Below are 26,911 nucleotides of genomic sequence, written 5' to 3'. Positions count from 1 at the left end.
ACTATCTCTGAAAAAATCTTAAATTAGTTTTCTTAAACTATTTATTCTGCAGATTAGTGATATTTAAACTATGGGTCGCGATCCCGTTTGGGGTCGCGAACAATTATAGTGGGGCCGCAAAGTGGATCAAAATCTTAAAAAATCTAAATTGATGGTACATTCTTAAGGCTCGACGTTTTAACTCGGGTAATGAAATTGTTTTTTTTTTTGGGTCATCTGCAGTTTTATGGCATATCGCTACCATAAAATTTGAATGCCATTGCTGTAAATAATTTAATTTCCTTGTTCATGATTCCAAGTACGAAACAGTTGAAAGAAAAACATTTAAAATTATTTAACAAACAATTCTTTTTGTGGTTGTTCTGGTCCACCAGTCGCCGAGCGGTAAAATCGCAGAACACTGGCAGTTTGGTCGGAGGTTCGAATTTCAGCAAACTGGCTAACTGCATGGGCGTTTTCGCGGTTTTACTTATGTGTAATATGCATACGAGTCAATTTCCCTTAAGTTCTCCACGAAAACATCCCTCCCCTCAAGTAGATAGCCCTATAGTGTTTTAGCATAATCAAATAAACTTTTGTGATTTTTGTTCTTGTCTTGTTCATGGATTTCATAGAAGAATGGTTGCTAGAGAGTCAAGTATGTTGGACTTCTATTTCCACCACAATTTTGAGGGAAAGCAGCCCATCGGGTTGGTCCCAGGGTGCTCTCTGCCCCTCTACCCTACCACCAATCCACACCAGAGACCTTTCGGCTTGCCATATATCTAGAGTGCACAAAGACACTATGCATTTGCAAACATGCATGCCTTCTCAAGGATTCGAATCCGGGCTTTTCGGTTCCGCAATTGGCTGAACTAACCACTAATACCATCTGGATCCACCAGCGGCCGAGCGGTAAAAGCCTCTGAACACTGGTAGTTCGATTCGAGGTTTGAATCCCGGTGAACGAACTGGCTGCATGGGCATTTTCGTGATTTTCCCCATGTGTAACGTGGATGCAAGCCAGGTTCCCTTAAAAAGACCTTCACCGGGCATCCCTCCCTTTCCATGTAGTGCCTAAGGCGCGAAGCACGTAATAAACAAAAGTAATACCAACTGGGCGGCACTTTTATGGTTACTCTAGATGTGAAACGTATGTCTGGAAGCAGTATTTATTTTATTATTGAAAGTACTCCTTTCAAGGCCTTAGCTTGTGAAAACAAAAAATTTATGTTAGATATTTACAAAATCTAAAAGTATTTAGAATGTCGATTCCAAGCGATCGGACGGACTGCATGTGGTTGTTTTTGTGTTGCTTCCCATGTCCAATGCAAATACGAGCCAGTTCTCCTTAGAAATTCTTCCACGAACACATTCTTCTTCTGCTACACGAGGGACAATAAATTCATTAAGATTATTTGAGAATGTATCAATAATAATAATCAAATAATCTGAATGCAAGGTGTAACAGATAGGACGGCCCCCCAAAGGCGGAGTTGTAAAGTCTCTGAACACTGGTAGTTCTGACCTGGGTTCGAATTCAGGCGAAAAGGCTGGCTGCATGAGCGTTTTTATGGTTTTACCCATGTGTAACGTGTATATGAGTCAGTTTCCCTTCCACGAAGGCATCCCTCCCTTTAGGGCAGATAGCCCTTGAGTGCTTAGCCATAGTCAAGTAAATAGACTATGACTAAGAACTCAAGTGCAAAAGCGCTGCCATAGTGAAGTAAACCAAACAAACCAAACCAAGAGACAACTCAGCAGTTTAATAGTGAAGAAATCAGTACCGAGAAACAAATTGCAAGCTTTCTATAGAACCTTCCAGATTTGTTTCAGTTTATGTAATATGATATCATCAAATGGTTATGCTTTCAATAAATCCAGTGTCCCGTTTCATTGCTGTCTCTTTGGTTTGCTTACCACATTGCGTAAAAGTTAACTCTTTAATTCAGATATGAAACTACGATAAATATGTGGGTTATATTTAAACTTAATATATGGCTTGCAAAATCTGCTTCCAAGGAATACACTGCATTTGAAAATATAGCTTATAAGCGATCATGATTTATCATGGTTTGTTTTATTTCGGACATAATACTGATCAGAAAAATTGCCCATAAATCTTAAAGGCAGATAAAGTCAAGAAATATCAACCGACTGCGAGATTACGACACGGAAAATAGTAAATATGAATGTTCTGGATTACTGGAACAAACTAGGCTTTAATACTCTGGGTGTTGGCGTCACATCTTGTTGAAATATGCTCTGCGGAACTTTTGTTTTATTTATTTATTTATTTTGATTTGTGACAGAAACTCAGAAAGTAAGTATCTCAGATATGTTTCTAAGAAAACATGGGCTCATGAATAACGAAAAGCAGAAATTTTGCGTATCGTTGATTCAGAAGCTTTGAGGAAAATTGTTAGCCATGGACAATATTGTAAACTTTGAAATATAACACCGAAATTTATAATTTTTGTACATAATAAAGAGAATGTAGAGGTTTAAATTAAAATTTTTTATGCATTCATACTACCACTTTTCTAATTTTCTTCTGAAATATATTTTATGAAACTATGCAATCTTTTAGAAATGAGAAATTAATTAATTTCAAGTGAATCTTTGGTAACTCTACCGAGAAAAGTTTGTGTTTGCAAATTTAAATTATAAGTTGCTCAAACTCAATTTCAAGTTTTTTTTGTATCTTTGTGCTTTTGTTGATTGCGATAGAATAATGGGAAGCGTATGTTTTAAAATTTCGATTTATAAAGTCACTTAATTATTTTGTTAAAATTATAGGTAACTCAATGTTAAAATAAAAGGGTAGATTTAACAGTAAATGCACAATATATGAATAATATCTCTGGAAATATAATTAAGCTAAAATCAATAAGAACAAAGAAAACTTTACGAAAACTCTATTTATATAAACAACCTAACCAATTGCTAAAATAAGGAGTTTGCATTAGCAATAAACGTTTTGCTAATTTTCAAAATAACCCAGAGAAGAAGAGAGTAGTCGGATTGATTTTGAAATAAGCGTGAATTAATTCTATCGCCAAGCAAGGCAATTTAGAGCCATTTATGGATAGGTCTTTCTTAACAACACACTGACAACATCTGCGTTTTCGTTTCATGTAACCTACATTGTTTATCGATAAGCCACGTTTTGTTTTTACGAACAAGGCTGTAAATTTGTTATTATTGTATTTTTTCTTGCATTTTGAAACACAAATGGGTACTTCTTCGTTATAGCTGCCCCTAAGACTGAATCGCCAATCAACACAGATATCTCGCCAAAATCTGGCTGCGTGTTCTTATATGTTGATACATGATCGTATATTATCACTATGTTGCATTTTTGTTCTCGCCGCGCGTTCTCAAACTCTCAAAAAAAGTAATTCATTTTTGATGAGATTTCCGAATTTACGTTGTTTATTTAAAAAGATATTCATTGCTTTTTTTATGTGTGTGAATAGGGCATTACCAATCTTTAATTTACCAAGTAATGAGGTGGATGCCATATCATTTTTTCAAGAAAGAAGTCTTACCTGACAAACGAGTTTGCAAAAATGGCCCTAACATGTAACTTTATGTTAACAACGAAACCATTTGGTGGTGAAAGTTAAAAATTGCAAAAAGAAGGGCCTCCGCGTTGGAAATTGGTGCAGCGGTTCCAGAATATCGTTCTTCACTGCAATTAGATTCACGTATTCCTGAGTAGAGGAGTTAACGTCCATGAAATGGGGTAACAAACAACTTAGTATATGTGAAAGTGCTTCAGTTGCCTGGAACAATTACATGCGATAAAATAATAAGGATTCTTAAAAATATTCTTGTTCTGTTTCTAATATTCTGTTTATTTTTATAATCGCGCTTCAAGAACGTGGCGAACATATAGCTGAGATCTTGTCTTAAATCTAAAACTCCAAAATATGGTTGGAAGTGTCTATGACAAAGATATAACTAAAAAAGGATCGACGTTTGGGAACTTCCTTTTATAAAAGAGCCAGCAGGAGATTATTTACAAATTTACGGAATCTTACCAGCAAAAAAAGAATGTGTTAATGGACATTATATGGACAGCTGAATATGGCGAACGATACAGTAATAGATTTGGAACAATTATCTGCGGGATGTTTGAACTCTTAGCATTGTAAGTAGAACTTCCAGTAAAATTAGAAGGCTCAGCGAAATAGTAGAAGTCCACGAATGCCTTTTTACGAAGCGCAGTGACGAAGCGTTCGAATACCGATTGTTTATTAAATAAACATTTGTTTCTTAAGAATTCGACAGAAACGTCTAGTGGTTCAACCGTGTCCGGATCTCTGCCAGCTTTCATGGTCTGATTCATGGTCCTTCGATGGCAAAAAACGTGAGTACCAAATTGATTTTAGTCTACTGTAAGGTTGCTTTTCTTTCATTAATGTTTTTAATCAATACTGATTTTACAGTAGCTAAGAGATATTTTTTTATCAGCTTCTGAAATGTAACGTTTTGATAATGGATTTTTTTAAATAGCACTATTCCATTCTTAATTTTTCCCTAGTTAAAGAACATACATACTGATTCTTTCATTTCCCTCACACAAAATAATGCGTAATCGGAACTGAGTACTGCTCACATTATTACCAAAGTCCCAGGTAGTAACCTTTATCGCCTCCAAAATGTCGCCAAACTACCAGTTACCATATTGTAAAGATCAACCAAATTTTGGGTACTCTTTTGTTATCATGACCAGATTCAGTAATGTATGCATGTGTATATATGTATATACTTGTGTATGTGTGTACATACACACACACACATATATACTCACATACATACATACATTTCTTAATCCGATCCCAATAAACAGAAGAGTACCAAATTTTGTACTGATCAAACTCTTCCCGAGAATATGCACATCAGTGCTTGTCACTTAACCTATTAACATCTCGGACATTTTCCTAAGCTGATACAAATATAAATATTATTCTCTACAATTGCATACGACTTCAAAAAAAGCTATCTGAAAATTTAAAATTAAATATTTTCGGCAGCTTCTCTCATACATCGGTGTAGAGAGTTAGATTTCGTAATTTTAATAAAACTGGTTTTGTCTTTAAATTTATAAGTGTTAAAGCATGAATATTTGAATTATTTAAATTACTTTTAAAATAGAAAATGTATGTCTGAGGTCAATAATCTAAAAGTGAATTTTGCGTAATAATGAATTTTTTAAATGGTCATGAATTTTGTGTAAACCGTTGTAAGTAAACTGGTAAAGGTGTTTCGAAAAACATTTGAAATAAGGTGGCGTTACTCAAATGATTTAAGACAAAGCAGAGAAAAGCTATCTGTTTAAGGAATGGATGTTCTTCGGGGTAGGCTTTCTAAAGGAAATTGATATGTATTCACACGAGGAAGTTTTGATCTAAGTTTTGACATTCCAAAATTTTTTTGAGAAATACTGGTTACATACCAATCACAACTGATGCTTGATATGGGTAGAAAACTGTGACACATACTTTGTGTGCAAACCTAAAATTGCTTTTCATCTCTTAATAATTAATTTTATTTCAAAATTTTGCATTCTTATGTGCTACAAAATTATTTTTTTATAGATTTATTTGTATTGAATTAAAAGGCCCACCAGCCGCAGAGCGGTAAAGTCGCTGAACACTGGTAGTTCGGTCTGGGGTTCGAAATATTTCAAACGGGCTGGCTGCATAGGCGTTTTCGTGGCATTAACCATGTGTAACGTGTATACCAGCCAGTTTACCTTAGAAGGTTCTCCACGAAGGCATCCCTCTCCCAGGTAGCTAGCCCTCGAGGCTTTGCCGTAATCACATAAACCAAACCAAACCAAACCAAGCCAAATCTGCTGAATTAAATATCGGAACAGGAAAGCAACGACTAAATACCTAACGTGACATTTGTTTCTAGAATCATAGCATATATATTGCTTAACATGAAAAAGTTACGTAATACTATATTAATACATGCACTTTTATATTCACATAAAATCATTCTACTTGATATAAAGTACTAAAACTAACGCCTAAACATCATTTTGATATTATAGTATAACATGTAATTCTTACTTATTTGTAATTATAATGTATTTTTACCACAGTGAAGCTTGTTCAAATTCTATTACGGGCATTTTTGGCAGAAATAAGTATTTCATCTTAAATTGAAGGGAATACTTTGTGTCTTGCGGCGAAGAATAGCTGCGTTAGTGAACTACATAATACGTTTAATACATAAACAGAGTATTACGCATTTATAAGTTAGTAAAGAAATGAGAGTGAGATAACGGATTTATTAATTAAATAAATTTCGATGAAAGAAATCTTGCATGTTATTCTTCTTAACGTGCGTGACACAATGTTACTTTTATAGATCTCCGATTAGTTTTTTGCGCCAATATGTATACCCGTATTAATTACATTTGCTGAAAAGCGTCGACAAGGAATAGGGCTAAACTCCTTTAATTAAGGAGTTTTATTTACGACTTGTGAAAGATTAAGTAATAAAGAACGAAAACTTACGAAAAAGTAAGTAGCTTAAGTAATGTTTTATTTTCTAAGCCAGCTATTTATATTTTCCTTTTCTGTAACAAATCTTTTCTGACTGTTATTTCTAAGGAAACAAAAGAATTTCACTTAATAACTCACAAAACTTGTATTTCAAATATGTACACAATTTAACCTTCGTATTAATAGCACAATTAAATATGAAAACTGATATATAACAATAAAAATAACGCAATAACAATAAAAATTCAGAAGCGGGTATTTAACTTTTAATCCATATTGTAATTATTGCATCCAAGTGTTTGTTTTTAAGTTCACGCTTTGAGTCAACTTGTTAAGTTTGTTTAGGTTTATTTAATTACGGTAAATCACTCGAGGGTACTCTTCCTAAGGGATGCCTTCGTTGAGGAATTTCTGAGGAAAACTGGCTTGTATACTCTCTACACATGGGAAAACCACGAAAATGAATTCTAATCCTAGACCGAAGTACCAGTGTTCAGAGACTTTACCGCTCGGCCGCTGGTGAGCTTGAGTCAACTCGTTTTGCAATATTACCTTACTAAATTAAGTATTAATATCTGTCAGGATTTAATAACATTCCCTTTTGAAAAAGGTAAGTATGAATAAAGGAAATAGATGCGGTTGAATGTACACTGCACGAACTATCAAATAATTCCAGCTGCGATGTGAACCTTAGACCTTTCTGTTCATACATAACCTACTGTACTATTCCGAGACATTACTGTGACTTGGGTACTTCTTATTTCAGCGTAAAACCTGAAAGGAACTTTCACAAGAAAGAAGAGAAGTCATGTTTCACCAGAAACACAGAGGCTATTGAAAGACCAAGCCTGTTTACAAAAACGCTCTGCAATTTCAACTCCAGTTTTCTAGAGATCGAACAAGATATGTGCATGAGACTTTCATGATTTTTCTTTTGCTATCTTTGAATAATAGCCAGTGTTATAAAGTCTTGTACTTAGATCACATTTATCCTTAATAAGGTCACGGCCAGGCAGCTATCTTCCCTATGCGTTTGTCAATTGTCAGTTAAAAATATATGGGCCTATCACCGGCCGAGCGGTAAAATCGCTAAACGCTGGTAGTTCCGATCTAGGTTCGATTCCAGGCGAATGGGCTGGCTGCATGAGGGTTTTTCCAATGTGCTACGTGTATACGAGCCAGTTTACCTCAGAAAGCTCTTCAAGATGCTATCCCTCCCCATTGAAATATAGCTAGTATACTTTTTCACAATCAGCTAAAACAAAAACAGAAATATTTGCAGTTTGCTAATCATGTACAGGATCTGTTTGGCTTATCAGTAGCGTTGATTAATCATTTGCAAACATGACTAGTTAGTATTGTACACTGGATAAGCATGCAGCTCATATCACTAGGAAAGTGGTGCTAAAATGAGAAATAATTTGGGGATTACGTAAAGGCATTCTTTTCTTATGTGTTCTTCTGTCGTCGCAGTTAACCCATCCATTTTTGCCCCTTTTTATCGCGAATACTAACTACCTTTGTTGCATACAAATAATCTAGAGAAGTTAAACGAAAATGTTTGTATTTTTCTACTTAAAATCACCTTAGTAATATTTAAAAAAATTAATTTTATTCAAATTTCGTTTTAAATAATGGCTACAGTTTGTTCACTACAGTGGACAGCATGCATATACGTACATGCATACAAATATTTTCCCAACGATTTACGGTCATTGCATTCGAAATCATTTCCTGCTTTGTTTGCAGTGATCATTACCATCTTCTAAATAGTAAATCTACAACTGACATGTACATACAGATTACCTACATTTCGTCGATTGTGATTGAATTCATTTTGCTACGATTTTGTAACTTGTACCTATTGGATTCAAATGTCAAATGTTCTAGAAATTCCTTGCCAAACATAAACATTTCTAGTGATGTTTTGGCTTGATAAGCAGTCCGTTTGGGTTTCAATTTACTCTTTTCGGTAGATCTTTATCTACCCACTCCACAATTTTCTCAAACTAACATTTAAAAAAAATGTCTAAAATTATTAATTATGAAGAAAAAAATGGCAGTATAAGAAAATGTAAGCAATATTATATAATGTTTACTATGAGAAATTGTACTAACTTGGAAAGAGAAGTAGCAGCCATTTTCCAAATAGCAATGCTTTACTTAGTGATGCCATACAGCCATCTATGATCGACAGTCGAAAATTCTAATATTAAAGTATGAATAAACACAGGAATGGAATCTATTAAGGCACTTACAGAAGAATAAACAAATTTAAACTTTTGTCTACTAGAGTGGACATGATGCAACAAAGAGTTAAGCTTTGGCCTCTACTAAGACCAAAAAGGGGCGGTCATTTTATTATGGCACTTATATTCGGTCACAGTTGATTCGGGATTCCGAGGTTGGGTTGATTCGGTTGCATTCGAATCCATTGAGGGATTCGGATCCAGGCCCTTCGGCACAGCAATTGAGAGTCATAAGCCACTTTCTCGACTGGCTGATTAGCCCATTCATTTAACAACTGGGATATCCATGTCTTAATTTTCGGTAACAAGCTGATTTTTTTTTTTTGCTTTTCCGCTCCGGGAAAAAAAAAAAAAAAAAAAAAAAAACCTGATGGATTTTAATGTTGCCCAAATTAAAGAAATGACGTGGTCATCATTATCTCCACCTGCTTTCGGCCAAATGGATCTTTTTTTATAACCTTTTATCATACTATCTGTCATATTGTTAGGTTCGGCTTCGAATCTTGCAAAAGCTATGAATTTTTGTAATTGAAGGTTATGAGCAAGTGGGGGTACTTAAAATACTGACGAAACTAAAGTCCTCTTGAATCGTCCTGTTGCGCTGGCAAGATATTGGATGAAAAAGATGGGTTTGTTTTATAAAATGGAAAATTTTATTACTAATATTCACTTATTTGGTTAACAGAAACATATATTACATATAAAACTAAAAACGCAATAAATTAAATATTATACATATAAAAGTAAGAATTTAAATACCTGCTGTGGAGTGATATTCAGCGAAACAGGGTACTATGCACAATGGGACTTTGCAAATAGAACACTAATAATGCGATTCCTTTCTGATCTTACGTTTGTAGCAATGCGAGCACCTTCGCGTAGGGTTGTTTTTTTTCGATGTGCCGGGTATATAATTCGGAACATGACTCCCGCCTAATTGCCTTATATTAGGTCTAAATGGCCGAGTTTTTGACGATTTATTCTTTCAATTGGATACGTCGCAAAAGTGTCTTCAATATATTTGAGCAAAAAGTTGATACGCGATAGTGTTCCATTTGCTGTGGAGTACGCTATGATAATTCCATCGCTCATATCCACTCCAACCACTTTTTTATTATAATCAATCACTAGCTCCGGTTACTTTGTTATTATTTTCCTTTTCTCTGTTTCTATTACGTTGTCTCTATGCACAGTGCTTACTAAATAAACATCTCTCTTATCTTTCCATTTCATTAACATAACATACGCATGACGAGTATAGTCGTCAATACACAAAATCGTGCCACATCTCTATGTAGAGTATACTCGTCAATCACAGCTAACTGGTTAAGAAATACAGAGGTTGTTCGCAAATGTTCTAGACAACTTTCATTGTAATCAGAGAAGTATTTTGCCTAAAATTTTTAAATGTTCTATTTGATTACCCTTACTCTTCATTATCTTTATACATCGTAATTTCTAAGCTAACAAAGTCTTTTGTAATATAGGAAGACGTACTTTATCTCATTGTTCTCGAACAGCTTTACGAAGTCTAAGGAGGTTGTTTGGTTTATTTAATTATGGCAAAGCACATTAGGGCTATCTTCCTAAGGGTAGGGATGCCTTCGTGGAGGACTTTCTAAGGGAAACTGGCTCGTATACACGTTACACATGGAGAAACCACGAAAACGCCCATGCAGCCAGCCCGTTCGCGGGATTCGAACCTCGGACCGAACTACCAGTGTTCAGCGACTTTACCGCTCGGCCGCTCTAAGGAGGTTGTAGGTCGACGTTTGGACAATCCGCATTATGAAATTTCTAAAGCGCAAAAATACAATGGTGACAGATCAGAAGATTTAGTAGGGTAGGAGTGAAGAGTGTGACCTTGATAAACCGCTTCTTGTTCCATTTTTACCAGGAAATTAACAGTAGATTTTGACGTGTCGCTCCTTTGTCTTGATGCAGTTCTACTGATAAATCGCCCTGTGTGTAAAGGACATGTATTTCATATTTGAAAGCTGGGTGTAAAATATGTTTTTGATAATAAGTGGAGTTGATATTAATATTTTCCTCCACTCTCTTTATTTTGAATTTGCCGTTGTATGAAAAACCAGCAACAATCATAAATCCCTTAAAAAAAACCTTCTTCAGATTCCTTGAATAATGTTTTAAGATTTTTTCTCCTCTTTCATGATAATAACTAAATCTCTTTTTATTGCAGTCATTTTAGTGCACCCAAGATTCGCCCATTGTGATAACATTTTCCCATTTTTGTCCGGATAAACTTTTCTCATAAAGAATTCTGCAGCGCGTTCGTCGATATTTCGTGAAGAAAGGCGGTACACTTTACATTTCTTCGCCTTTTTAACATTCGAATCGGCATTAATCACTTTGATTACAATTGACACTGAGCATCTTAGTGCTTTTAAAACTGTCCTTTGACGAGTTCGAAGATTTTCTTTCAATATTAAAGTACTTATTTTTGCAACATTCGAAACATTCCGTTTTTTTGGATACGTTACTATCTGGAGCGATGTTTCCACATGAAGCTTAATTTTGACAACTTTTTCTTTGTTGTTGACAACATTACCTATCGTAGAGCTCTGGCTGTCAGAGCGTTTTTGAGTAATTAGACACGAATAATTTTCTTCTGAAAGAACACAAACATAGCCTTCCATTCATTATTTCTATAAAAGCGACATTTTGCGTGAAAACAAAACTACAAAGTAGTAGACGATAATTTATATTTGCAAAAATATAGCTGCAGTTAAAAAACTGCAAGCTAAACATCCGTTTTTGTTTTTAAAGCATAGCAAAATCGCCTAAAAATGTGCAAACAGCCTTTGTAGCTTTCTTTCCCAATAAAATGTAATTTTGGTTAAATAATACTAATATGCGAACTTAATTTACTAGCCAGTATCTGGCCAAACTCCCCAGTGTTGCTCTGCGCTTAAATGAATACTTGTTCAAAGACTGCAAGAGAGCTGTGCTTGCTAATGGATGTCGAACATTCAGGAATTGAGTTACCATCCGGTATCAAGAGTAGTTATTAAAGCGGGAGACCAGCGTGACAGACTTATTGCTACAAATATCATTCATTTAACGAGAGACATTACATTCTAAATAGGCTGTCGAGAGAGTTGCCTTAATGGTCACTTTGGGGAGGGTTGAAGCCGCTTCAGTGCTTTGGCTCTCCGCTTCGCGACGCATTATACGCAGATAAGACGATGTAAATGAGCTCCTAATCGGGTATGATCCTTCACACGTTACTACGTCACAGAAAGGGACAAAGGCCTACAGAATATGCGTCCGCTTAGAAATATCATTTTGAATCTCTACATTGCAAGGCACGTTTTGAATTTTGATCGCGAAGTAACTTTACTGTTGTTTTGAAAGAAGATAATTCAAGCTTATTTTATTTATGCATGCGTTTCAATTTCAGAGCACTGTCGTTTATTAAGCTTGTAGAGTTCTCCACTTTGTAAAGGCTAAGTTGCTGTTGAACGTGACGAATCTTAAGAACTGATAAGCGAATAATCGCTTGAGTTCGTGTGACAAGAAACAACAAGATGGAAGGGTAAATAACCCTTTATTATTCAAATAACATTTAACAGAACTCCGTCTTGGAGTGTACAATAAAAGCCTACATTTAGGCTTGAACTTAAGAGGCTAAGAAGTAAGCTAAAACTAATCTAAACTAATGAGATATAGTCGAAGCTATCAAGGTTTTAACGTAGCTGGCCCCTTAAATACGAGATAACTGCGAAGCTATCAAGGGCCTGAGTACGGCCGAGCGTAATAACAGCTTTGAGAGAGAGTAGCCAAAAAGGCGGACGCGTGCTAATCAGAAACTCTGATTCTCTCTAACTCAGCAAGTAGAACTTCGCGGTTAAAGACCGCTCTTCCTCATTATGTATTCAGACGTGATTCTAAAACTACGTTCTGGCCGGAAGTAGTAAGTTGAAGTTAAGAATTTGACGGGAAAGAAGTTTAACTCAAAATTTAACTGTCAATAAAATTAACATATTTCTTACAAGCTAAAGTGCTTATTTTGATTTAGATGGTTTGTGTCTAATTTTACTACGAAGCTACAGAGTGTCCGGTTTGGACATACCTAAAAATTTCCTTCTGTACGCACAGAAAAATTGAATGAAAAAGGATTTGTAGGTTACTATAGATTACTCCGAACCTTCTTTATTTATAGCAGATGGCAGCTCAACACAAATCAGCCCATATATTTTAGCCATTTTTAGTTTTTTAAGACCCTCATTTTTCAAAGAAACCTTCCAGATTTTTTTTAGGGTATAAAAGGAATTGTTTGAAAAGAAATTTTTATGTTATTTTTTTGGCTGTATGCTAATCTTCTTATTCTATATTAGTTTTAAATTTTTACCTTGAAATCTTGCCTAAAATCAAACGGCGAGCCCTAGGTGTGCCCAGATCGGGCTCACCAATAATCTAGGACAACTATTCTGTATTTTTGTTTCTCCGCATCTCATCGGTCAGTTCATTGACAGCAATGCTCGTTTCAGCACTCTTTTTCGAAGTTCTATTCAATCAGTGTGCCACACTGGGCACACCAATGTAAATGCTGGCGATAATGTAAATTTTAATAATATGAAGCTACTGGTTAACCCTTTCAGTGAAATTTCGTGAAGATAGCACTTATCGTTTTAATTCTGGATTCAATCAGTGTGCCACATTGGTGTGCCCAATGTGGCACACTGATTCAATCCAGAATTAAAACGATAAGTGCTATCTTTACAAAATTTTACTTGTGTATTCATTCCTCTAGGCCTAATCAGACTGCTTAACTTTTTTATATTTTTTTAATTTTTTTTTTTATCAAAACTCCAACTTTAAAAGGTAGCGTGACTGAAGGGGTTAACCAGTAGCTTCATATTATTAAAATTTACATTATCGCCAGCATTTACATTGCCAGTATTGCCATTTTATGGTACTTAAGTATTAATGCTACCACTTTAAAAGAAGTCGCCAGATCTTTAGAATGTGTCCAACTGTGGAAAACATGGCGTAACCGATGTTCCGGCAACCATGCCCATAACAATCCTTCAATAATTATGATACTTACACTCCGAACAAGTACTAGTTTAGAAGTCAAACAACAAAAATCAGCGCTATATTTTCAAATTTTCACAGAACTAGTTTCGATGATTTTACCGAACCATCATCCTCAGCTGCAAAAACGCAAATGAACGCATCCTCAGCTGCAAACAATCCTTCAGTCAAGCAACGCGCCATTTTTGTATACTTTCTTTTTTTGTTGTATTCGAAGTTCCAACTGTTTTTATAAACAAAACGCGATATTTTTTTAGCCTTAAACTTAGTTACAAATATTACCTTGTGAAATCTGCCTGCAGTGGAAGAAACTTTGGTAAAAGTTCTGCACAAATACAGAATTTTGCTGAAAATTGTCTAAAGTTCACAACGAGGAAATGCATTTCTTATATAACTTTTGTTGCTATATAGGATTGCGCGAAGCCGAATCTCCGAAACTCTCTGATGTTTTGTAAGCGAAAATCGACCGCTGTGTGCTTCGGGAGAAGAATAATGCAAAAACATTACGGAAAGATTTGAGTTTGGCAGATATTGTTCACATATCTTAGGACAGCGTTCCAAACTTTTTGATTAACTCGAACCATGTAAACAAAGCTTGAAAAACTGATTACCATAGCTATATATTTTACAATGATTATTTTCAGTTTCTCAATAGAAATATTAAAAAAAATATTTGTCATTTGCACGACTTGTTGGGTATTTGTATTAAATAAATAACATAAAAAATATTAGATTAAAAATTGGTTGTCATTTTAATTATCAAAATTTAAGTTATAATACTTCAATTCTAAAATTTATTGTGAAATTTGGGCGTGTTTAAGACAGATTAATTTTTTTGTGTCTGGCTTTATTGCACTTAGCTTTAAATGCAAATTAGAATCCACTTTTAATTTTGTTCTATTTTTTTAAAAAATAGAACATGGAAGAAAATCCTTGTTCACACAAATAGGTTGTGAAAAAAGGGAATCAAAATTTAATAGCTTTATTCGAAATGTCTTAAAATTCTTTTTTTTGGGAGGGGTTCATCCTAAAGTTAACAAGTGTGTTATTTTTTAAATCTTCAGTTAGAGTTCAATCACAGAAAACTTCTATCAATCGTTCTATTCCTTCACGAGAATTTTGAATTTAATAGTTAAAAATACTGTGTTTCTTTGCGTACTAGCAGTGGTAGGCATACCACCGGTTGGAAATAGATGTCTCAGAAAAACATGTTCCAGAAAGCGTGCCCTTTTTGACTGCAGTTAATTGTGCTAAAATATGAGATTAAAGTAATTAATTAAAATGACAATGAAATAAAATTTAACTAAGACTACATTTAAATTATTGATATTTGTATATTACACAGATATAAATATTAAGGAAACAAGTAATATTTTCTTATTATCCTATGGATATATGCTTCCTTAACTAGTTAACTGTGATTGAAGAGTATACTCGTCATGGAAAAGCAGTACTATTTGGTGTATTGAGGAGTATACTCGTCATGCGTATAATGAAACGGAAACATAAGAGGGAAGTTTATTTAGTAAGTACTGTACATAATAGAAACAGAGAAAAAAAATAATAACAAAGAAACCGGAGCTAGTGATTGATTTTAATAAAAAAATGGGTTGAGTGGATATGAGCGATGGAATTATAGTGCACTCCACAGAAATAAAACGACTCAAAAAGCACTACAAAATGATATTTCTCCATTTCTTAGACATTATGAGTCTGAATGCATTCATATTATACATAAAAAATAGCGGAACATTATCTCGTATCAACTTTTTGCTGAAATTTATTGAAGACACTTTTAAGACGTATCCAATTGAAAGAAATAAATCGACACAAACTCGGCCATTTAGACCTAATCTAAGCCAATTAGGCGGGAATCATGTTTCGGATTATATACTTGGAACGTCGGAAAAAAAAAAAAAAAAAAAAAAAAAAAAAAAAAAAAAAAAAACCTACGCGAAGGTGTTCGCATTGCTACAAACGTAAGATCAGGAAAGAATCGCGTGAATGGTGTTCAATTTACGAACTCCCATTTTGTAGAATACCCTGTTTCGCTGAATATCAATCACTCCACAGCAGGAATTTAAATTCTTACTTTTATATGTATAATATTTAATTTATTGCGTTTTTAGTTTAATATGTATGTAATATATGCTTATGTTAACCAAATAAGTAAATATTAGTTATAGAATTTTTAATTTTATAATTTTATTATTTTTCTAATTTTAATAATTAAACCCATCTTTTTCATCCAATATCTTACCAGCGCAACTTACTCTGTGATTGAGGAATAGACTCGTCATGGCTCGATTCTGGGGATACAAAATGGTGTGAACTCTTAAGCGAGGCGCCACAGTTTACGGGTTAATGGTTTCATTAGCCCATGGTTACTTAACCACGTTATCAGTCTTGTTATTATATTCTCGAGTTTTTTTAATGTTTACCTTCATATTATAGAGTTCATCTGGAGGATCACTTTCACTACCGTTACTATCCTGCGCCTTTTTGCAACAAGATAAAATAGTAACGTATTGTATCACTAGGATAACTGTAGAATCTCTTATTGCAGAAAGCGCCGACATAAGAACATATTGTCAGTAAGCAGAGAGCTATGTACTAGTGCGTAAGCGAACTCTCCTTGAACAAATTCAGTTGCGAGAGCTCTGTCGAAGAGAAGAAAGTTTCTTTGCTATTTCCGGACAAGTTTTGATAGGTTTTTTATGATTCAACTGCGTCGTTTCCTTATGTTGAAACGAGATAAGGCTTATAGCGATAGACCTGTGTGAAACCAGGATGTTTGTGCGAGCACTTGCACATTTATAACTAGCAGTTAGTTAAATGGGTTCATTAGAAGCCTAAAAATATCATGCGGATTGGAAAGTTGCATTATCTTCCACTTACGCATGCACATTGCAAAATGACTGAAAAGTTTACAAAAAGCCAGATTTTTTGATTAGTTTACAACAGATACATTAAACGGGAGAAGCTATTAGTGGCAAGTTTTACACATGTTTTGTCCAAAATTAAGGTTGCAAACACAAGGGATATAATATCTCGAAAATTGTCGTTTTATCGTAATGAAATTTTGTATACAAATGCTCAGAGTTATGACACAGCTACTAGTAATATAAAATAAGCAGCGGGTGCATGTCTTACGGGTACTTTGGGATTATTCCGTCGACCAGTTTGGCCAAACACGATATTATCGCCAGAAGGTAGCTTCCTGCGCCAATAACCGCAAATAAGTGTGTCATCCTTGACCACGCGAGTTAGTTTTCTTTAGCGCGTTGAAATATCCTGCTTTTTTTTTTTTAACTCCGCTACAAAATGATTCGAATTTGGAATCTACCTAGCAAAGAGAGTGCAGTGGCATATTTTCAAGAGTATAGAATCTTTTCTTGTAAGAAAATGTACGTTAATGGCCATGATATGGCGTTGTATATCAAAACTAATAAGAAATGGCAGTGCAAAGGGGTGCGATAAACGAGTAGCTATTCAAAAAGGCACGTGGTTGGAGGGCTTAAAACTCTCGTTTCTGGCTGCCCTCTGATTTATTTACTGCTGGTCGCAAGAATTAACACCAATTGAATGGGGAGAAAGACAGCTGGATTTAACAGGAAAGACAGTTGTTGATTGGAACAATGAGAAATGTGCAAAAACCAAGTCGGTCGTATTCTTCCAGAACAGGCCCACCGCGGCCGAGCGGTAAAGACGCTGAACAATTGTAGTTCGGGGCGAGGTTCGATTTTCGTGAACGGGCTGGCTGCATGGGCGTTTTCGTGGTTTTTGCCATGTATAACGTGTATACAAGCCAGTTTCCCTTAGAAAGTCCTCCACGAAGGCATCCCTCCCTTTAGGCAAATAGCCCACGTGTGCTTTGCCATAATTAAATGATACAAAAAAAGTCTTCCAGAACAAATGGATATTTGGCGGACTCTGCAGAGAGACCAATGCTTCATCGTAAATGTTCCCAATCAAAATACAGTGACTCTAATGAATGGCTGAAATTCGGAACAACATTGCAGAAGGAACTACAATTTCCTCAGACTCGTGGAAAATTTACAAAACTGTTGAATTGGAAGCAGCGGGATTCCATCACTATAAAGTGAATCACCGATATCAATTTGTGGATACCGAAGCTGGTACACACACATACACAAAATGTAGAATGATTATCGGGTTTGGCAAAATGGAGAAACAAGAATACAACGTTAAACAAATGGCATTGAGTACGATACCTCAGCTTTCTAGAATTTTCTATATAATAAGGAATATAGTCCAATCTTTACGCGCGTAATACGACTGTAGCCCAATCGGAGCATCTTTACGCGCCTCACGATGAGCCCTTGTATTGTAAATAGGGCTGTTGAGCATAACTTTTGGAAACAAATCTCATTCATCTCAAAGCGATAGTTTTAATGCGCAGAGAATTAGCTAATCTTGCGGTTTCCGTTACCAGAAGCACAATGCTATGGACCAGCGCATCCCAAACCTTTTGGACAGCCTTTTTTAGAATCAGCTAATCTAGGAGAACCCCTTAGGCCTGTTCTATACCTTAAAAGTCAACGAAGATCAGAACAATATAATTCAATAATTTTTAAAGCAAAAAATGCACAATTTACCAAAATTATAAGAATAAAAAAACGAGCTCACGGAGCCTAGTAACAGAATGGGCATATGTATACTTTTGCTGCAGCAGATTGCAACCAAAAAGGGAGGTGCCCAACTACGTGTTATAGCAGTCCTGTATACAAATTCCAACCTTCTGAGTTTACTCTTTTTTTTGTCATGCAAGATACGTACATACAGACGTCACAAAAATCTTTTTTGGATCCATTTTGCAACCCATTTTAGGAAAAAGAGTCTTTTATTTTGTCCTTACGTACAGATGTCAAGCAAAAACATCGTCAGATTGCATTCGATGGTAGTCAAAATGGATATTTTCGGTGAAATATGATACCCGAAAATGTTCGCGATTATAATACTTCCTTTACTTCATACAAGGAAGTAAAAGAGGGGCTAGAACGTCTAATGAGACGCCAGTGGTTGCCTTTTTGTTACACATGTTAGTGCTTTGAGACAAACGCCTAGTTTGAAATGTGCTGCAGGAGTGGCTGACGGACTCACGATATCGTTCTATAATCTTCACATATTAGTAAATATGGACTGCGTTTAGGTGATCGCGATTTTATACACTTTATTAATGAGCATTTACGAATTAACAAAGAAACTTGGGAAGAAATCAAAAGCACAGCAAATTTGTGGAACTGACCTTAAGTAGTTAGGATATTATCACTATGAGCTTCCACTGTAAATTTATTAAGTGTATTTATACAGGGATAAGTTTCGAAAAGTTTTGACCGGCTTCTTAAAATTGTGGAAGGATCGAGTATGAGGGAGAAGCTTCTCTAATATGCAGTTCCAAGTAATAGTTGAGCAACGTCTGCTAGAGCAGACATAAAATTCAATTTAGCAAATTTCCTCCTTCAAAGTATGAATTTTAAATGTTTGTTTTTGTTCTACTTTTTGTTTCTTGTTTTTCGATTTTACTGAGTTTTATTAGTCTAAAGGGAAAATTTGCCCAGAATGACCAATAATTTCGTTTTGGCATTTTGCGTCGATTAACGATAAACGTTGTTTAACTTTTCAAATTGTTGCCACCGAATATTATCGCTCTTTATTATATTTAAAAAAGATAAATAATGAAGAATCTGCATGAATGTATATATGTTTCTCGCATCGTGATCAAACAACGCTACCTAGAGCCATACAATTTTGAATAACGTAATCCTCCTTCGAATGTGGGCATCTGGAAGCCGAAATTTGGAATTTATTTTATCATCCGTTTCACATTTTATAAAACTTTGACGAATTTTTGATTAACAAACTCAAGGATTTCAAAGCGAGTCATGGCAATGTTGTACAAAAATTGCAACCTTTTTATCTCCAGCGCGCGAGACTCTGTATCAGAAATTCTAAAGATATACTCAATTTAAAATTATTTTGTGATATTGCTGTTGAAATGAGTTTTATGGTTTAAGTGCGAGGACCTTAATATTTAATAAAGAAAGGTAACAAACAAAATGTTAAAAAAACGCCCCTTTGGACGTAAATTAAAATCTGAAACCTTTCAGATTTAAAATGTTTTGAAGTCACTAAATTTTATTTATTTTTTTCCTCTGGAGCAACGAAGGAATCCCCCTGATCTGCTTGCTGAGCCTTTGGACGTCCTTGGGTTCCAGCATACTGAAAACAGTTGCTCTGTTTGCAACTGAAAACAGTTGCGAGCACAGACTGAAAACAGTTGCTCTAGACTAGGTGTTCCCAAGCTTTTTGTACCTAAGAGCACATTCTAGAACATCTGTTGAACGGCGGGCCCCATTTACCTTTTCAAGCTGAATTTATAGTTGGATAGAGTTACTTGCATATAAAAAAAAGATCGGTCGCTTTTTCCTTTGGGCTGGTATCTGTGTTACACGCAATTTCATTAAATACGAGAAAACTTTCACATAGAATCTTATGGAGAACTAAAACAATTTTATTATGATCGCACAGGGGGGGGGGAGAGCAAGTTAAACGAACAACGGGCGCAGGGTTAGGGCATAGGGTTGCTCTAGACGATCTTCACAGATTCCTTTAATCTTTCCTTGAAAAATGTAATTATCATTTGTAAAATTTTAATTGCTATTAGGTATTTACATAATGACTTCTTATATGATAGTTTTACCAAGAATTTTATGTTGCTTTTACTGTCATTTTAAATAACCCCGGTTAAAGCTGTCATACATAATTTCCTCATGGAAGGTACTAATTTTGGTGAACTGCTAGGAATGAGATTGAAAGTAAAGCCCTAGCATGAAAAGCGTATGGACCTTTGATGTGCAATTCGGCTGTACGTGATGAAGAAAAAATAGATGTTAGTATTAAATAGATGAGAAATGCACGTGATTCTGTGGTAATTGAAACACACAGAATTTGTAGGTGGGAATAAAATAAATAGTAAAATATGAATGGGAGCGGCAAAAGGAAACACTTTATGCTAGGACAGTAGTGTTCAATTTTCATTGGGATACGCTAATCACATTGGTTAAATTTTAGAGAAGTTCCGATGCTTAATTCGTTCATTCACGCTGTCCATACGAACATAACATTTATTATTCCATATTGTATATGACATGCACTTTTAAAATATTAGTGGTAGCTATTTTGAAATACTGTAAAAGATATGTTTATAAGTATAATTTTGGACACCAGTGCTCTATTGCGTAGATTACTATATTTTGAACATTTTGTTTATTTTAATATTTCATTTCTAAGTTACGCAGTTCTATTGAATATGTGTAAATCACGTTTAGAAAAAGCATATACAGGGAATTTTTTTCATTTTTCGTACGTTTTTGAATTTTTGCTATAACCTTTCAGTATTTATCATCTACTGAACTGCGCGAATGTTGCGTAATTTCACTTAACACTCACACCTTCTCCTGAAATAAAAAATACGATAAAACTTTGAAAAACTGAACCGTATTACTGGATAAAACAAATAAAATACATATAAACCATTGATATGAAATAAATCAAAAAGTGTTTTTCAAAGCTTTTGCAATTAATAATTTGTAAAAATATTTCTATTAGTATATGTGTTACTAGTATTACTCTTTTGTTATTCTTCTCAAAATTTATTTTAAAATTTACTTGTCGATGAAATTATTTTCAGACATATCTGTTTCCTCTTGAGGCCACGATTTATAAAAGATATTTTTCCTTTTTTAATCTTCTACTCTTAGAAGGCGTAAAAAACAGTAACAAGATTACTTGAAAATCTTAGTGGGATCATTTTAGTGATTTAAATCACTTGTCGTTTTTGATTACTTTTTGTACTGGAAACCTTTACAGAAAATAATTATGATTATGAAGAAGAATGCAAATTTAATAAAATAATCTTCTAACTGAAGAATTTAAATTCTCTGAGGAATATTCTTTAGTGACACCTGCAATTCTGAACTTATTCCCTTATATAATTATTGCATCCTACGTTTGAGTATTTAAAAAAAAAAAAAAATTTTCTTCGCACATAGGACAAATTGGATTTTAAACATTCCTCAGATTCTTCAAGCATATTTTTCAGGAAATAATTAGATTCACCTCCATTTTTAACCCTGTCTATAAATTCTTTGACTAATTGTAGAATTCTAATTTTTCGTAACCCCCTGTTTCAAGTCGTCCCCAAAAATTGAATTGCGTTCATATAGATCTTTTTCGGACTGGGATCGAACCAGGTTTGAAAATGAAAAGACGTGTCTCACAGGTTTTCCACAATTTCCCTTGCTTTTAATATCATCGATTAGAGAATATTTTGGTCAGAGAATAATTAAGAAACCACTGTGCTTATTCTTATTCGGCATCGAATTGGGATTATTCTTGTAATTGGTTCCATGTGAGTAGTATAAAAATGGGCGTTCTGCATCAGGAGGGTCAGAAAGTCAGGGGGCGTGGCCAATGATGTCACACAGAGGGCGGGGCCAAAGGCAACGTCATCACACTAGAGGGGCGTGGTCTCGAGTAGAGTTGAGTTGTTTTTAGATTGCTGATTGAGTTGTAGACCTCCTGCTTTTCATTTAAAGTTAGTTTTTTTAAATTGGCAACGGGGAATATTTTCTGCATCTTAAATTTGATGAAATGGCGATGCTGCCCTCTATTAATGAAAAAGTGAATTATATGTTTTAGAAATATATTTTTTAAGTCTGGTGTTAAAATTATTCAATGCGCGACTCTGAAAACAATGTAAAAGAAACAAATATAAAAAAAGACTTTCCTTTAATGAAACTACAAGATAATTTTTTTTATTACTCAATTTTATTCTGATACTTTTATCCTTTCTAGTTTTAAATGAAACTTTAACTTATTTCTTAGGTTTTCTGTTCATAATAACATATTCATTTACTGTCATATTTTTTTTAATACTTAACGTTTCTAATTTGTAATATTTTATTTAATTTCCACATACTATTTTTTTTTCATACCTTTCATAAATTTCAGCATACCCTGATTTTTAACTTATATGTTATATTTCACAAACGTTCCCGCACATGCTCTTTATTTGTTACACTACTTAATTTTAGATGCAATTTCACACTTTTTTTAACGTTATAATGTTCAATATTTTCTGAATTTTAACTTCATTTACTTTTTTTAAACCATTCTAGTATTCTATACACACTTTAACTTAGTGGTTTGAAATTCTATTTAAAAAGAAACGTTTATTTTTCGTGATCTTAGTTCTTTTACTAAATTTTCTACAGACTATCTAATTTCTTTCACATGTTCAACAATATCTTCCTTACATTACCGAATATTTTTTTTTTTTTTAACTTAAGTCTATAACTCTTAATTGCTTTTTTTACGTTCATGATTTCCCTTCTGTGTTTATATTTCTTAATTCTAGTTTAACTTATTTATTATAATGTTTTTATTTCCGTCTCATCACTCGTAATTCCAAAATTTTATCCCTTTTTATCCATTTTAACGATATGGATTGTTTTCATTTACTCCATATTCAAATATTTCCTTACAATTTTTATAATACTTGTTTTATTCCTCGATCATAATGGACCATCTACAGGTTTTACTCAGAAATTTCTATTCACAACTTTACAGTTTAATACCATTTATATCTAAATGTATTTCTTTCTCATATAGTTTTATGGTTTTCAAAGTTTCTAACATCATGTTTAGTTTTAAATCCCGATTACCTTTAAGTGTGTTGATAATTTTCATTTCTAATTTTACAACCACGTTCAGTGTTTCATCCACACATACCAAAATATTTCTTACATTTTCTGATATTTAGTCTATGTCATATTTCAGTACTTCAAATGAATTTACACTGCTCACACTATTATTTTTTCATGTTTTAGAGACACTAACTATACTAATTTTACTATTTTTCCTGCACTAATTGCATCTATGTCAGCACTCATGATAAACTAGCAATTGTTTTGCATCACATGCATAAAGAAATTCTTAAAACCAACTTTTTCCATATCGTACTCAAATTACTGTTTTCCAGATGGGAATTACCAGTATTGTTTGGTTTTACTCTGTTACATCTTTTTAAATTTTAACATCTTACTTTTAATTCTAACATACATCTTTTGAACAGTTTTTTCTTTTAATGATAGCCTTACCTTATTTGTTCAAATTAATTCTTTCATTCACCTTCTTTACTGCCTTTCAGTACCTTCATAATTCACTATGCAAACGCAATGTCTTTCACTGACATTCTGTTTAATAATACCACAAGTTTCCTTAATTGACAAAAAGCGAATTATTTCTCATTTCAAAATAGAACTACTATATTTTTGCACAAACATTACCTTTATCCATTCAAGCCACCCCTTAACCTGTAACTGACGTAGCGATAGGAAAGGAGATTCTTATCATATGCTCTTTCGACATTTGAGGTTTCTAGAACTTCTTTGACAAGTATATCAATACCATCAGAAAATATACTTAACACTTTTACCCAGTTTAAAGGCAACATACTGTTATAAGAATGGTTTTAGTTAAATTTATAACACAAATAAACGCATTTTGTGCTAAATAGGCATAAACATTTAGATTCAGAATATTTCTTTTTAATCCGATGTAAGACTTGAATTTCATTCATGATACGGATTGTCTCTTGATTTTCTTTTTGTTTACCTTACACTAATAGAAAATTTTTATTTTACAAGTTCAGCTTTTAATGAAATAGAAATAAAAACTACGATACACCTGCTGTTTTTAAGAAAAGGAACTTTGATATATTTCTGGAAATGTAAATGCTTTTAGAGTTTTCTTTCAATAACGTTGATTTTCATTATTTTACTAACTTCAATAATTCTCTTATTAGCTAATATGAATGAAAGAAGATTGTCAAAAATGTGACACAGTATAATTCTTATGAACATATGTACCTTTACCAGCATACAGATATTACCGATTGAAATGAAGAAAGATACAGATATTTTACTCCAATCTACATTAAATTAAAAAAAAATATTTAAACTTTCATACATTCCAAAGAATAAACGAAAACTCAATAGATATTGTCATGTTTGTATATATGAGATAAAAGTTTTATGAATGGTATTTAAAGTAATGCTTAGAACTTCATAAAAGCGAACATTCACTATGTTAATACACATATCATCAGTTATTTACATTAATCAATGTAATATTAATCATTACATGTACTATATGCATATATATTTAAAGTTTAATTGTCTTACAATTGAATAATTAACTATTGAGAGAAAGAGGTTCATATCTTACACTATTTAATTCACATGGAACAAATTTTTCCATCAACCACATTGAACCAAGTTTATTAAATTCGCCAAAGCTCTTTTATTTCTGCATTTTCACACTCACGACACATTTTAAATGTAACTATTGATTACCATTTCAAACACCGATACCATGATTCAGTGTAAAACTACATCATAACTCATTTTTTCCCTACTAACTACAATTTTATATATTCAAGAAGTACATCTAAGACATGATCATTTTCTATGTTCTAGCAAATCGATTCAATTGCGAACATACTATTATAACTTGCGATTGTAGAAGACTTGCATGTATTAACGATGTCAACATTTCTTCGTTTTTATAAGATTCACATCAAATCATGTCGCATTCGAATGTGGTGTAAGAGATCACCTTTTTCTTTTAAACACTTGTAAACAATGGATGCAATTTATAAGAAGAGAAGTATCATGCTGTTTCAAAGCATCATCATCAGCATATTTCTGTTCCTTTTGACACCGGCAAAATTAAATAAGGAAAAAAAAAAAAAAAAAAAAAAAAAAAAAGGTTCGTGAGATTTTCTTCAAATTCTGTTTTACTTCAAAAAATGTCCGAACATTCAATACGATGTAAAGATTCATATTGTTTTAAATTCTTATGCTCACTAAATATTTTTTATCACGATTTACTCTTAAAAGTAACTTTATAAGTTTTCATATCCTTTTTACATGAAAAGAACTTGTGATTATTCACTACAAAATTCTAAGACGAGAAGCTTCGCGACTTTTCAAACTACAAACTTAAATTTCTTAGGACATACACTACATCTGATGTTTCTTTCATGAGATTTCAAATATCTCTTCAGATTACTCGTATTCAAGAAACCTTACAAATATATCACATAAGTTCAGCGAATAATCGCTTCATAAACTCTTAAATTTTCAACACGAGTGAATCACTTGAAGCATATACTGCACTGTAAACATACAATACTTAAAAAAATTTTTATAAAAAATAAAAACATATTCATTTCACCAAGAAGCTTTTCTATTTAAATACATTTATTTATTTCCAAAGAACAAGTTTCTGTATTATACATAAAATATACTTAGAATTTTCTTTCATTAGTTAATATCAAATTAACAACAATATACATTTACTGATATTTGATATACATGTTTGCTTTAAAATTAAAACTAAAATTTCAATATATTTCTATTAAAAAAAACATAAGGAAAAAAAAATACTCATAACATCAACCAAAGACAGAAATTTAAATAGAATAGCTGTACTTATATTAGTGCATTTTTATAATCTTCATAACATTTAGATTCAAAAAACCTATTACAAAATAAATGAAACATTTTTTTCTGCCTTAAAGAATCTCTTATATTTTTAAAATTAATACATAAAAATATATCTTCCCCAATATATTTAATTCTATCCTCAACACTTATTATAATGCAATCATGTCTTGTTTGTGAAGGATGATTTACAATACAACCTTCGCATTTAAATAGTTTTTTAATCACTGAATTTAATTCAGTTTTGATAGAGTTTATGAGTTCTTTAAAACGTTCATCATCATCACTTACCATATCCGAACAATTGTTTTTACATTTGATTTGCAACGGTAAAATAATTTCAAAAATACTTTTATATAAAGTATTAGATACATCAGGAATAATTTCTTTCAATTTTTTTAAAATATCACAGTTTACTTTTAGGTATGCAGGTTTTAGTTTAAAAGAATTTTCATCTTGTTTAAAAACTTGTTGAAAAATACACTCACCTTCTTTGTTGAAAACTACC

General features: G+C 33.3%; 1 protein-coding gene across 2 annotated transcripts in view; it reads left to right on the top strand.

Annotated features, from left to right (window-relative positions):
• The first annotated feature begins 3,361 nt into the window (after positions 1–3,361).
• The window catches only part of LOC118185734 (lachesin-like), an 898,780-nt gene continuing 875,230 nt past the window's right edge, over positions 3,362–26,911 (top strand). The window contains exon 1 of one of the 2 annotated variants that reach the window (XM_085819606.1): positions 3,362–4,354. The gene's annotated coding sequence lies outside the window, so the exon portion shown is untranslated. The remainder of the gene's footprint in view (positions 4,355–26,911) is intronic. The other variant, XM_085819605.1, reaches the window with a different exon arrangement.

The sequence above is a fragment of the Stegodyphus dumicola genome, chromosome 6, assembly GCF_044657685.1.
Source record: "Stegodyphus dumicola isolate Sdum_Otavi_A_Nest chromosome 6, ASM4465768v1".
Classification (NCBI taxonomy): domain Eukaryota; kingdom Metazoa; phylum Arthropoda; class Arachnida; order Araneae; family Eresidae; genus Stegodyphus; species Stegodyphus dumicola.
The sequence above is the reverse complement of the archived record's forward strand: the minus strand, read 5'-3'. Positions and strand labels throughout refer to the sequence as shown.